Raw genomic sequence first — 12,035 nt, 5'->3', positions numbered from 1 at the left:
AATCTGATTAAAAACGGGCAGAAGATATGAGACATAGTTCCATAGAAGACATAGAGATGATCACCAGACACGTGAAAAGATGGTCAACATCACTCATCATCAGGGAAATGCAAATCAAAACCACAAGGTATCACCTTGTATTTGTCAGAATGGCTAGAATAAAAATGGCAGGAAACACCGAGTGCTGGTGAGGACAGGTGGAAAAAGGAACACCTGTGCCCTGTGGTTGGGGATGTAAACTGGTGCAGTCACTGGGGAAAACAGTATGGAGATTCCTCCAAAAATTAAAATAAAAACACCATGTGATCCCGTAATTCCACTCCTGGGTATTTACCCAGAAAAAAAGAAAACACTGAATTGAAAAGATGTAAGTATTTGTATGTTTAGTGCAGCATTATTTACAATAGCCAAGATAAGGAAGCAATCCAAGTGTCCGCTGATAGATTAATGGCTAAAGAAAATGTAGCGTGTGTGTGTGTGTAGCAATAATATGGATGGTCCAAGAGGGTATTATCCTAAGTGAAATAAGTGAGAGAGAGAGAAATATTATGATTTCAGTTATAGGTGGAATCCACAAAAAAAGGAATAAACAAAGAACAGAAACAGACCCATAAAAAAAACTGATGGTTTCCAGAGGGCAGGGTGGTGGGGGGATGGGCGAGATGGGCAAAATGGTGCAGGGGAGTGGGAGGTTCAGGCTTCCAGTTACAGAGTGAATATGTCACAGGGATACAAGGTGCAGCATGGGGAACAGAGTCAGTGGTATTGTGAGCACGTCCTACAGGGACGGACAGAAGCTGCACGAGGGATGAGCATGGCATAACACACGGACTGGTTGAATCACCATGTCGTGTACCTAAAACTAATGCAACATCATGTGTCAACTACATCTCAATTAAAAAAAAATTATTATGTTGTATTTAACCCAGTATACCCAGAATGTCATCATCTCAACAGGTAATCAATACCATGCTGGCTATTATTAGATATTTTACGTTTTCTCAAATATCCAATGTGTATTTTACATAGAGAACACATCTCAACTTAGTCGTAGCAGCTACACGTGGCTAGTGGTGACTAGCTGGTCGGTACTGCCAGCCCAGCCTTCAACTAGAAGAATGCGGGGCACTTGGGTGGCTCAGGCAGTTGAACATCTGACATTGGTTGTGGTTCAGGTCATCTCAGGGCTGTGAGGTCGAGCCCCTCATGGGGTTCAACACTGGGTGTGGAGCCTGCTTACGATTTTAAGATTCTCTCTCCCTCTGTCCCTCCCCCTTGCACGCATGCTCTATCTCCAAAAAAAATCAACAAATAAAAATAACCTGACATCATCTACTCACAGGTTTGTCTTCCCTGCTAGAAGGCAGGCTACCCAAGGGCAAGGTCAACATGTCAGACTCATCCGTGTCCCCTCCGTGCGCGGCAGGTACTGAGCGCTGAGTGAATGCTGGCTCACCTCAAGTGACCTGAGGGTATTGTGAGAGAAGGTGGAATTCTGGCAGCCGCTCAGATGAAGAGCCGCTTACCTGTACTTCTGATAACGGTAATAGGAATAATAGCTAATATCTTGGTCTCGGACCATGTGCCGTCCTCTTCCGGGGCGTTCGCTTACTCGGTCCTCACAACGACGCAGCGTGCGATGTACCATTATTGCTTCTACTTTCTGCGTAAAGAAACTTGCCCCAAATCATACAGCTGCTAAGTGGACAAATGAGGACTTATGGAAATCGTTTTAGAAAAACAAAAGGACACGGCCACTACTCACACACAAACACACACACACACACAATACAAAGTTGAAAAGAAACTATATTTGCAGATGTGCTAAGCCTGCCCCGGTAGGTTAGCCTTCTCCGGACTCTCCTCTACCAGCCCCCACAGCATCTTTTCCGGGGCTCAGTCACCTGCTGACTGTGGCCTGAGTCAGGGCGGACCTTTCTCCAAAGGCTTTGAACCAGCCCTTCCTGTCTTGAAATTGAATATCTTCCACATTTGTCTTCGGAGTTGTGTGCATTCTGCCTGTCTTGTCAAACCGGCAGAGCTTTGAAGCAAGGACTTTAGTGAACAGAGTTACCTCTTTCAGTGCCTCATCTTCTCCTGGGATACGGAGGGACAGAGGGACATAAACTGCTTCCTTTCCCCTGCTGTCCCCAGAGAGTCCCGCAGCCACGCTGCCGTAGCCTGTGGCGAGGGAAGCGATTCTCGCTGCTTTGTATTTGTTTAAGGCAACTCGGCTGAACTTAAGAAAAACAATGCAGGGGCGCCTGGGTGGCTCAGTCGGTCAAGAGTCTGCCTTCAGCACAGGTCATGATCTCAGGGTCCTGGGGTCGAGCCCCACATCAGGCTCCCTGCTCAGCGCAGGGAGCTGTTTCTTCCTCTGCCCCTCCTGCCTCATGCTCTCTCTCATTCTCAAGTAAATAAATAAAATCTTCTAAAAAAAAAAAGATGCAGATTTCAAATGTGGGGTGGGGAGGGACGGATGGGTGGTGATGTGTAAAAAAATTCCATTATCTCTAAGCCACAGGAACCAGAACCACATCTGGCAAAGGAAATAAAGCCGGAGAGGTAAGGAAAGACTGGATTAGGAGAAGCCTCGGAAACAGGCAGCGTCATTTGGACTTCACGTGGTGGGAAATGAACATCCCTGGAGGGTTTCGGAGCCTGGGAGTGATGTGATGAACACAGTGATTAAGGAAGATGAAATGCGAGCAGGACAAATGGAGGGGAAGGGCTGCCGTCTGAGAGGAGGCAGGCATCCCGCCCGGGAGGTGCCGGGAGCAAGACGGAAAGCCAGCCGATTCCGGAAGGAATCCACGGTCCCGCAGAAATTAACATCTGCCCACCCCGAAGTCACTTTCCTACCAGCTCACTGCCATTTTTTTTTTCTTTCCTTCTTTTTATGACCTTACTATATTTGGGAAGGCAAAAATAAACGGGAGAGGAGCCAAACAGTTTCGTTAAACTGATAATAAAATTTCATCTCTGTGAACAGAACGGTTTCACTGTGTGTGGTCCCCGCTGGGCAAACGAGCTTCGCCGTGAGCACGTGGGACAGTCTGTGGGGACAGAAACGACGCCCAGAAAAACGTCTATTAAGTCCTTACTCACAGAATAAACAAGCACCATGAATACAGAATTTTTTAGAGAAGCCTCATGTGGATGGAGCCCATAGGACAGGACAGACATGGCTGTCCCCATGGTGGCCGCCCCAGCTGCAGAGTGTCCCGAGCTCACCGAGAGCCCCCTGTCCATGTCAGCTCCCATGGTGGCAGAGGGACAGACTGACAATTAGGTGGCCAGCCCTGCTTGCCAGAGCCCTCACCCCTAAACTGCCACGTTCTTTGGTTCTGGCTACAAGTTTAAATGGCCCCGAGCCTCCAAAATTATTTTCATTCAAGTTTAGATCTGGAAAGAGCCTTGGAGAGCATCTAAACCCATAGTTTAAGAGTATTTTCAACCTGCACACCTTTTTTTTTTTTCCTTTGGCGATGTAAATGTAAGGGAAATACAGTGGAGAAATATTACCATGGAATCCTTTGGAAGGAACCGTGGGGAGAAGCCCAGAATTCCATCCCTCCTTCTGTCCACTTCCCTGCTCTACCCCCTCCCCCAACTTCCACACGTTGTGGCCGACCCCGAAGACTTTCCCAGGACCCCGAGGGTTGATGAGAAAGCAGTCTGCAAAATACTGGAGTCTAGTATTTTTGTTTTGTTTTGGTATCTTGTGACAGATGAAAAATTAAAGCCCAGAAACTCAAAAGAGGACTTCCGTTTCCAGCCACAGGACACGCGAAATGACCTAAAAGCCTCCTTCCTTAGCTAGAATGCTAACTAAAGGGAACTATCCACGTCCGTGCTTAACGTGACCTCACGAAGACTCACAAAGAACACCTCAATTTGAAACTGGGTATAACATATGACCCAGCGATTGCACGTGTCCCAGAACAGGGTTTACCCAATGCCTTGTGGAGATGGCTCAGAGGATCCCTTTAGTACGCTGTAACCAATACATTTTCTTTTAAGCCACACAAAACTGGATTGTAATTGAATAGAAAATATGGGCACTATTTTGAGAACCTTTTCTTCCACATATATGTGTACACACACACACAGATACAGACACACACACACAGTGTAACCCATGGGCTGGGTGGCCATGAAAGGTGTATCTTTAACGGTGGGTATAGACAAAAGAGTCTGAAAAAATGCCGTCTAAGAGAAACGTTGGCACGTTGATAGAGGAAATATATAAGAACATTCACTGAAGCCTTGTTTATCGTAGTACAAAATAAGCAACCTAATTGTTCATCAACAAGAGGATCGACAAAACACACGGTGGGCTGTCCGTGCAACATGATGCCACAGAGCGGTTAAAACGAAGGGACCAGAGCAATGTTGCTGAAATCTAAGCTCAATGGGAAAAACCTAAAAAAAACCCAAAAAACAAAACACGCACAAACACAATAGCAAGTGGCAGAACGCAAAGTGTGTTTCCATTTACTTTCAAGTTTTCAAACTTTGAAGTTTTAAAACAGGATGGCAGCACGCACAGCTGAAAGATGCGGGTGTCCAGAGAAAGCAGGAAGGTCCGGGCAGTGTTTGTCTCTGGGCTGGGAGGCGGGGAAATGGGTTCCAGGAGGAGTCTGCCAGGTACCCCGCTACTCTGCAGGGAGCTGGTCGAAACGTTAGGATTGTTGCCTAGAACGCACTCCGTGGCGGCACTCAGTTGCGTTACCGCGTCTGCCTTATTTTTTGGTGGTTGTTGATTTTTTAAAAATGTACGTGTAAGTCACATGTACTCACCGAGACCAGATGGTCGACTGGTAGCGCACTCTGGAAGAAATCCAGGGCAGAACCCTGTCGGGTTCCCAGACCGGTCGTCTTTCCACACGGCCCCCAGTTCACAATCTGCTTGGGAATGAGGAATCGGCATCCTTTGGGTCCTAATGGTACGAGTTTATTTTTACCTGAGGGATACCGTTCCCCACGGCCCACCGAGGCCACATCTGCTCTGGCCAGAAATAGCGCGAAGCCCACTCACTCTGGGAGGTTGAGCTGTTGCTTCGCAGTTGGTGTCTTGGCTCTGTTTTCCAGCCTTGCTCGTGCACTGCAAAAAAAGAAGGAAAAAAAAAAGTGCTGAGCCGCTGAAAGGTCAGGAGAGAGATGATCTAAACAAAAAAGTAGAGGCTGGGAAAAAAAAAAAAAGAGAGAGAGAGAGACAGGGGAGAGGGAGAATCAGCTTTGCTCCAGGGACTATACCAATTCACAGGAAGCAATCAAATTAAAGTCAGAATATCACCGAGAAACCGTAAAGCAAACGTGGGGCGTATTTTAGACGACAGGACCCCACTGAAATAGTAGCCTTTCCATAGCCTTTAAGCACAAATACACAACCTAATGGGAGTGGGTTCATTAACTTTTCTCCTAGTCTACGAAAGCCAGACGAAGGATGCCTTGCCAAGGACTAGAGAATGGCAGGCAGGGATTTATTGTGTTTTGGAAAAGTTCAGGGCAGTGGCTTTTATCATCGGATCTTTTGTACTCTTCAAGTTACATAAGAGGCTCTTACTTCTCTTTTTTCTGTAGGCATAGCTTGCAGGCAAGATGTAGCCTCTTGGGTGGGCCAGCCAAAGCCTTCTGCTGTTGGAGGGGAGACGGTGACAGAGAAGAAGATACCCTTGTAGTAGAGGGTCTGCGAGAGCTCAGTCTCCGGAGTCGAGCTGTGAACCGCTCATGAGTGTATCTTTATATACTTCTCACCCTGGGATGCCTACCCGTCTTCAGGAGCGGTGAACACATCTTCTCTGTACTGCCGGAGAAAACTCATGTCTGTGACCGAATTCCTTCCGTTGTGTGAAGAGCCAACAAAGCGGCCGCTGACATTTATTGAGTGCTTCCTAAGAGCTTCACCTCTTCTAGTCTGCAGCCACCGTCCCAGGAAGCTACTACTACTAGCCCCATTTTACAGATAAGAACACTGTGACAGCGCAAGGTTCAGTGATAGAGGGCTCAGGTCACCAGGAGTGAGTGCTGGAGCCAGGATTTGGACAGAGCCAGTTGGTTCTAATGGCCTGGGCTTTTCTGTGCCATTGTGTTCTGGAGGTGGCATTTAAAGTAAGTAGATGGCAGCACCCAGTTAAGATAGGATCTATGGGAACTCTGCCTCAGATACAGGGGCTCTAAGAGGGAAGTATTCACACGCCAAGGCAAGAGTGTTTGCTAAAAATCAGAATCCTTTCCCCTGGAGGCCCTAGCATCCAAGGACCCTGCTCCTAGCACCCGAGGACACCTGCTGCGGATCCCATCCTGCCTAAGTTACGGCTAACTTCTGCTCTGCTCCTAAACCCCCAGAGGACAAACGTGGAGACGGACTTGGGAATGCTCTCGAATAAAAACCGGGAGGCCTGAGCTTGAGTTCAGTTTTGCCACTTACTAAACGGATTCATGTCCTTCACTTTCCTTGTCTGAAATGAGAACAGTAAATGCCTATCACAGAGGAACAGTGATTCAACTCGGACGGAGGAACAAAGAACTTTATACACATCGGTGACATGTGAGTTTGTTTTCTTTGCTCCGCCAGTCAAGGCAGCACGTCACAGCAGAATGCGGTCAACATCCGAGAAAGCTCCATGTGCCTCCCAAAGCGCCTTGCTCGGCAGCATGAGGACGAACCTCGGCCAGCTCATTTCCCCCCTCTCCCCATCTATAAGAGGAGGCATATTAATCACCGGAGTGTCTCCCAATTTTGGAAATTTTGTGGTTGGTTTGGTCCCAGATCCAAGAGAAGGGAACCAGGGTTTCAAAATGGGAGTTTGGGTATTTCCAGGCCGGCTTGCTCTCTCTCCTACGGTGAACACCCGTCTAGGGTCCCCCTCATGACACAGGACCCGAGAGGCAGTCTCACAGCCCAGGGATATGATATAATTACATATAATTCTAACTGCAACTCCCCCCCCCCACCCCGCCAAGTTCAAGAGTTAGAGAAAAGAGAACTGGATTCTCTACTGGAACTGGGTGAACACCTGCTTCTGCAGGCAACCAGCTGGAAGTCGGGGTGGCGCCTCCCACACTTTTGTTCTGGGTAATGTCAGGTACATGAGGGAACGCAGGGCAAGAGGACGGACTTCTGGGGAGTTTCTAGCCCTGTGACCTCTTGTGACCGCTTCACTGATCAGTATCACTTGAGATGATGTCAGATACGACCGGGCATGACAGGCTGGGAGTCACGGCCAAGCGCCCTGCCAATCGTCCTGCCTCTCTGCGTTGGCCTTGCCACAGGAAAGCAGGTCAAGTGTGGGGACTGTAAGTCACGCGGGTGACCGGGGTGTGGTGCTAAGAGAGCTGAAGGCTCTGCTCGTCTTTCCAGAATGGGTTTGACGCCGTCGTAAGGGAAGCCAGGACCCTGGGGGCCTCTGTGCTGTGGCTGAGCATGACAGGTCAATTCTCGAAGGGAAGGGGGTTCCGTCCCCCTGACTACCCGCCCCAGCCGTCCCACTCCCTGGACTCTCACAGCCTGATGCAGAGGACAGGAAGCGTCACCTGTGCGACAGGAAGCCTGGTCGCAGCCTCGAGCTACATCACAAGCCCGTGAGCCAAGTGGCCGGAACGGTTACAACCAGATGAGCACGGGCGGCCTCCCACAGCCCCTCGCCGTGGATGCCCAGTAATGATTCATTCTGTGTCTCTAGCAGGCCACGCTCCTTCCTGCCTGGGACTCTGCGCCGCCGTCCCTCCCGGGAGGCCTGGGCCTCGTCTCTCGCACCTCGCTCCCTTGCCACCCAAGGCTCATGTCAACTGTCACTGTCTCAGGCCACCTACACACCTCCCAGAACTCTCCATCACAACGCTCCCTTGCTATCGCATACAGAACTTCTCACGATCGCCGATTATCCCCTCCATTTATTATTGTTCCTTGCCTCCAGTCCCTGTAGGGAAATGAGAGCCAGCATCTTCTCTGTCTTCCCCAGTCTATCCCCAGCACCAGAAAAAAACAAAAAAAATATCTAGCAGCTAACAAGAGATCCACACAGTTAGTACAATTAGTTCATTAAAGAGTTAATTCTACCCAGGACAGGTGTGTACTGGCGCAGAGTAGGTTTGGTGAGCTCTCAAGGCTCCAAGCTGGCCTTCATAGACACTGCTGGATACCGCCCCATTCAAGATCTGACACTCCCTCTCTCATCATCAGGACTGGCTCCTGACATCTACTCTTATACTACGTAACCTTTCACCCAGAAATGATTTTGGGTGATTTCAAGTGCAGTGATTTCAAGTACCAGGGTCTCATTCTTCTCAAATAAGTACAAGTCAGGAGGTGTTCGGTCCAGGGTCGGAGTGGCCACTCAACCAAAGAAGGACCTTGCTCATTCTCCTTTGCACCTTCTGTTACTAGCACACAGCTTTCTTCTGGTGCCTGTCATGCCACAGTCCCAACATGGCTGCTGTGTCACCGGGCATCACGTCTGAATGCCAGAGAAGGGGCAAAGCAAAGGAAGAAAGAGCCACGTCGCACGATTCTGTCATTCCTTTTTATTGGGAAGACAATAGTTTTCCCAGCATCTGTATTCAGCCTCCATCTATTTCTAGCTTCTGCATTAATCCGGGGTCACATGGCCGCTCTGAGACCAGTTACTGACAACGGGAAATCAGGTTACTGTGACCAATTCAGTCACAATTCATCCCGGGGGGCTGAAGAGAGGACCAGCTTTCCTTGAGATCAAGGTACTGCCACTCTCTCCTGAACAAACAGATGTGTCCTGTCTAAATGGACGAGAGTGGACCCTTACCCCAAACCAGAGCCGAGACTCATAGAGACAGACTTACAGACAGATCCCTCGAGCTGTCATCTTCTGAACTTTCTTAAGACTTGGCTGTTTCCATTGTTTAAATTCCATCGCATGCTCAAACATCTACCCAAAGTATCTTTTTTTCTTCAGCTGGCTCAAGATGGTCCCTGTCATAAAACCAGAAGGTCTTTGTTCGAGGAACCTGTGACTACAGCCTCGTGCAGAGCTGGTCAGGCTGCTGCTGGGAGCCTGACAGTCCATTCGCGTCTCCCTCAGCAATGACATGGCCCTTTGTACCCAACACTCAGCTCCTCCCGAGGTGACCCAAACACTTAGACATTATGTCATCAGCCTGACAACCTCCTCCTCCCCACCTTCAGACAGCATCTGCTGAGGTCCCAAGTGTCCAGGGAGACCTCCTGGTTCCTTAGGGGCCGCCTGATGGCCGAGGGATCCAGAGCTATGCAGTAACACCCACGCTCACCCATGGAGGAACAGAGACGTCGCATCACAAATCCACGATGAAGACCAAAGCCACTTCCTGCCTTTTCATTCTTCTCCCAATACTTCTTTTCTTTTAGAAGCCATCTGATTATCCAGGACACACACACACAGTCATCAACACCCTCACAATTGATAAAGAACCTCATGAGCGAAAAGCCTGGCCAGCCCAGCGTACTGCTCCCTCCCTGCCAGTAGCCACGAGGAATCTTGTGTGGGTGATTCCAAGGACGGTCACACGAGTGTCTATAGGGATCTCTCTGCAGAGCTTTTGCTCAGCCATCTATGAACTTGATCTCATTTCTTTTTCAGTATATGCATTGTTCTTCCATCTCTCTCTTCCACTTATGCAAATTTTAGACAGCACTTCTCAAAATGTGTTGCATGCAACTTACAGGTTTTACAGGAATAAATGGTTCCACGCTCAGATGACTTGACAAGCTCCTGATTAAAGAAAGTCAAATGGCTTCGTCATGGCAAGACGCGGCGTGAGGCTTCAATATTCCAGCGCGCACGATGAGTAGCTAAAGAGAGATGGACTGTGTGGCATCTTCCAAATTCACTTCACCACCGAACGTTTTTTCCTTGGCATAGATTGAACGGCTGGTGATGCCTCGGGAAATGCTAAGAAGCAGAGGGATCCAGGGGGCAAATCCTAGATTTGGGGGGGGCACCACCTCTTTTCAGTGCCAAGAAGCATATCCTGTGACTTAGTTAAGTTGGCCTCGTCCAGACCTACGTGGACCGCTAGTGAGTGTGTGGGGTGGTCGGGATGGCCCCTGAGTCCACTGTGTCTGCATCCCAGTTGCTGCGCCGGGTGAGAGGCACGTTGGTCTAGGAGGGAGCGTACTTGAGCAGATGATGTTTTGATGTTTTTTCTCTGATCCTCAAGTTTTCCACCTTCAAAATGAGCGTGGTGGGCTCCACCAGAACAGGGAGCATGAGATCACTACCAAAGAGTCCAACTCCCTGTTATTTGTCTTCTGTTCCAACCTTTAATGAAAGTGATTTTCATTAATGCAACGGTGAGCAAGCCACCTTGACCTTGGTGACATGGTACATGAACTAACAACTCTAAGCCTTTTTTTTTTTTTAATTCATCTTATTCAGATCTGCCTTCTCTAAAAGACCACTTGGAATAACATGACAAAAGTAGCTTCCTACAAATGTGCAAACATTTCCCTCAGATATCTCACACCATTGTGGCTGCCTCGTAACCTTTAGATGTTTTAAACATCTCCACACTGACAAAATGATTTTTCGAATTAAACCTAAAATGCAGGATTTGGGCACTGGTTCTGCCAAAGGCTCACCGCAGGACATCTAGAAGGGAGGTTTGTTTCCGTGGAAGCCTTTGCCCCGGGGACAGAGAACTCCACATCAAAGAGGAAAGCAACTGGACAAACACATTTCTCATCACGGTGTGATAGTATCCGCCGCAGTTTATGAGACAAGTCTGGGAGAAATTCATCTCTCGCTCAAAAGTTTCAACATTATCGGCCATGTAATAATAAAAAAATGTGTTGCTTCCCTCCCAGCTGATTTTATTTTCAGGCTATGTTAATAAGAATCCTTACTCCTCTGAACTTACCTAGACCTGATATTCTTCTAAATTGATTTGAAATGTCTGAGAAATTGGAGGTTCTGACCCACCTCTGTACCCTACGTCCACGAAAAGAACACATCTTCTCTGCAGCGAGGAGAGTACGGATATTAAAAGGCACATGGTGCAGGAGGGGAAAAAACAAGCAAGGGCATTGGAAGACCAAGGTTGTAGGCAGTATTTGGGCAGCTCTTGTGATGGGCTGTCTTGTAATCCCCCCCAAATTCGCACGTTGGAGTCCTAACACTGGTACCTTAGAATGTGACTTCATTTTAGAAATAGGGTCTTTAGGGAGGTAATCAAGTTAAAATGGGGTCATTAGGATGGGCCTTAATCCAATGTGCTGGCATACTTGTAAGAAGGGAACATTTAGACACAGATACACCTAGTGGGAAGATGATGTGAATGAACGTGGGGAGAAGACAGCCATGGACAAGTCCAGGAGAGACACTGGGAACAGATTCATCCCTCCCAGCCCTCAGAAGAAACCGATCCTGCCAACACCTGGATTTTGGACTCAAGCCTCCAGAACTCAGAGACAATACTTTTCTGTCATTTATGCCGCTCAGTTTGGGGCCCTCTGTCCCAGCAGCCCCAATACACTAATAGGAGCTGTGTTCTCCGGCAAGTCTCCCACCCAGTATCTCTGGGTCTCAGTTTCCTCAGCAAGAGCATTAGGGGGCAAATCCTGTGAAAGTGCTTTTTTCAAGGATGAAGGTTCCTCCCACCTGAGATGTAATCATCTTCTCCTGAGATGTAATCATATACCATCTTGGGAAAAAACTTTCCCTCTCATCTACAGATCGATGGACTATTACACACAGGCTGAAGCCATCTCTCATGATCCGGTCTGGCCATCCCAACTTTTTATTTCAGTAATGGCTTTGGAAAGTAAAATAAGGACGAAAGGAGGCTCAAAGTAACTCCTGTGAAAGGCAAACTTATAAATGGGAATCTTTTGACAAGACACTCATCATTTGGAAAAATCAGCTTTTGCGAAATTCTAGAAGAGGTGCTGGGCGGGGTGGGGGGGTTCCCACGAAAAGACTCGTAATAAACACAATGCTTGGCATGGAAGGAAACATGTCCTAGGCACAATTACTGAGCTTCTGAGCGCTACTATCCTGTTTTATTTCACCAATAAA

This window comes from Martes martes, assembly GCF_963455335.1.
Source record: "Martes martes genome assembly, chromosome: 12".
NCBI classification, from domain to species: Eukaryota; Metazoa; Chordata; class Mammalia; order Carnivora; family Mustelidae; genus Martes; species Martes martes.
Note: the sequence above shows the minus strand (reverse complement) of the source record.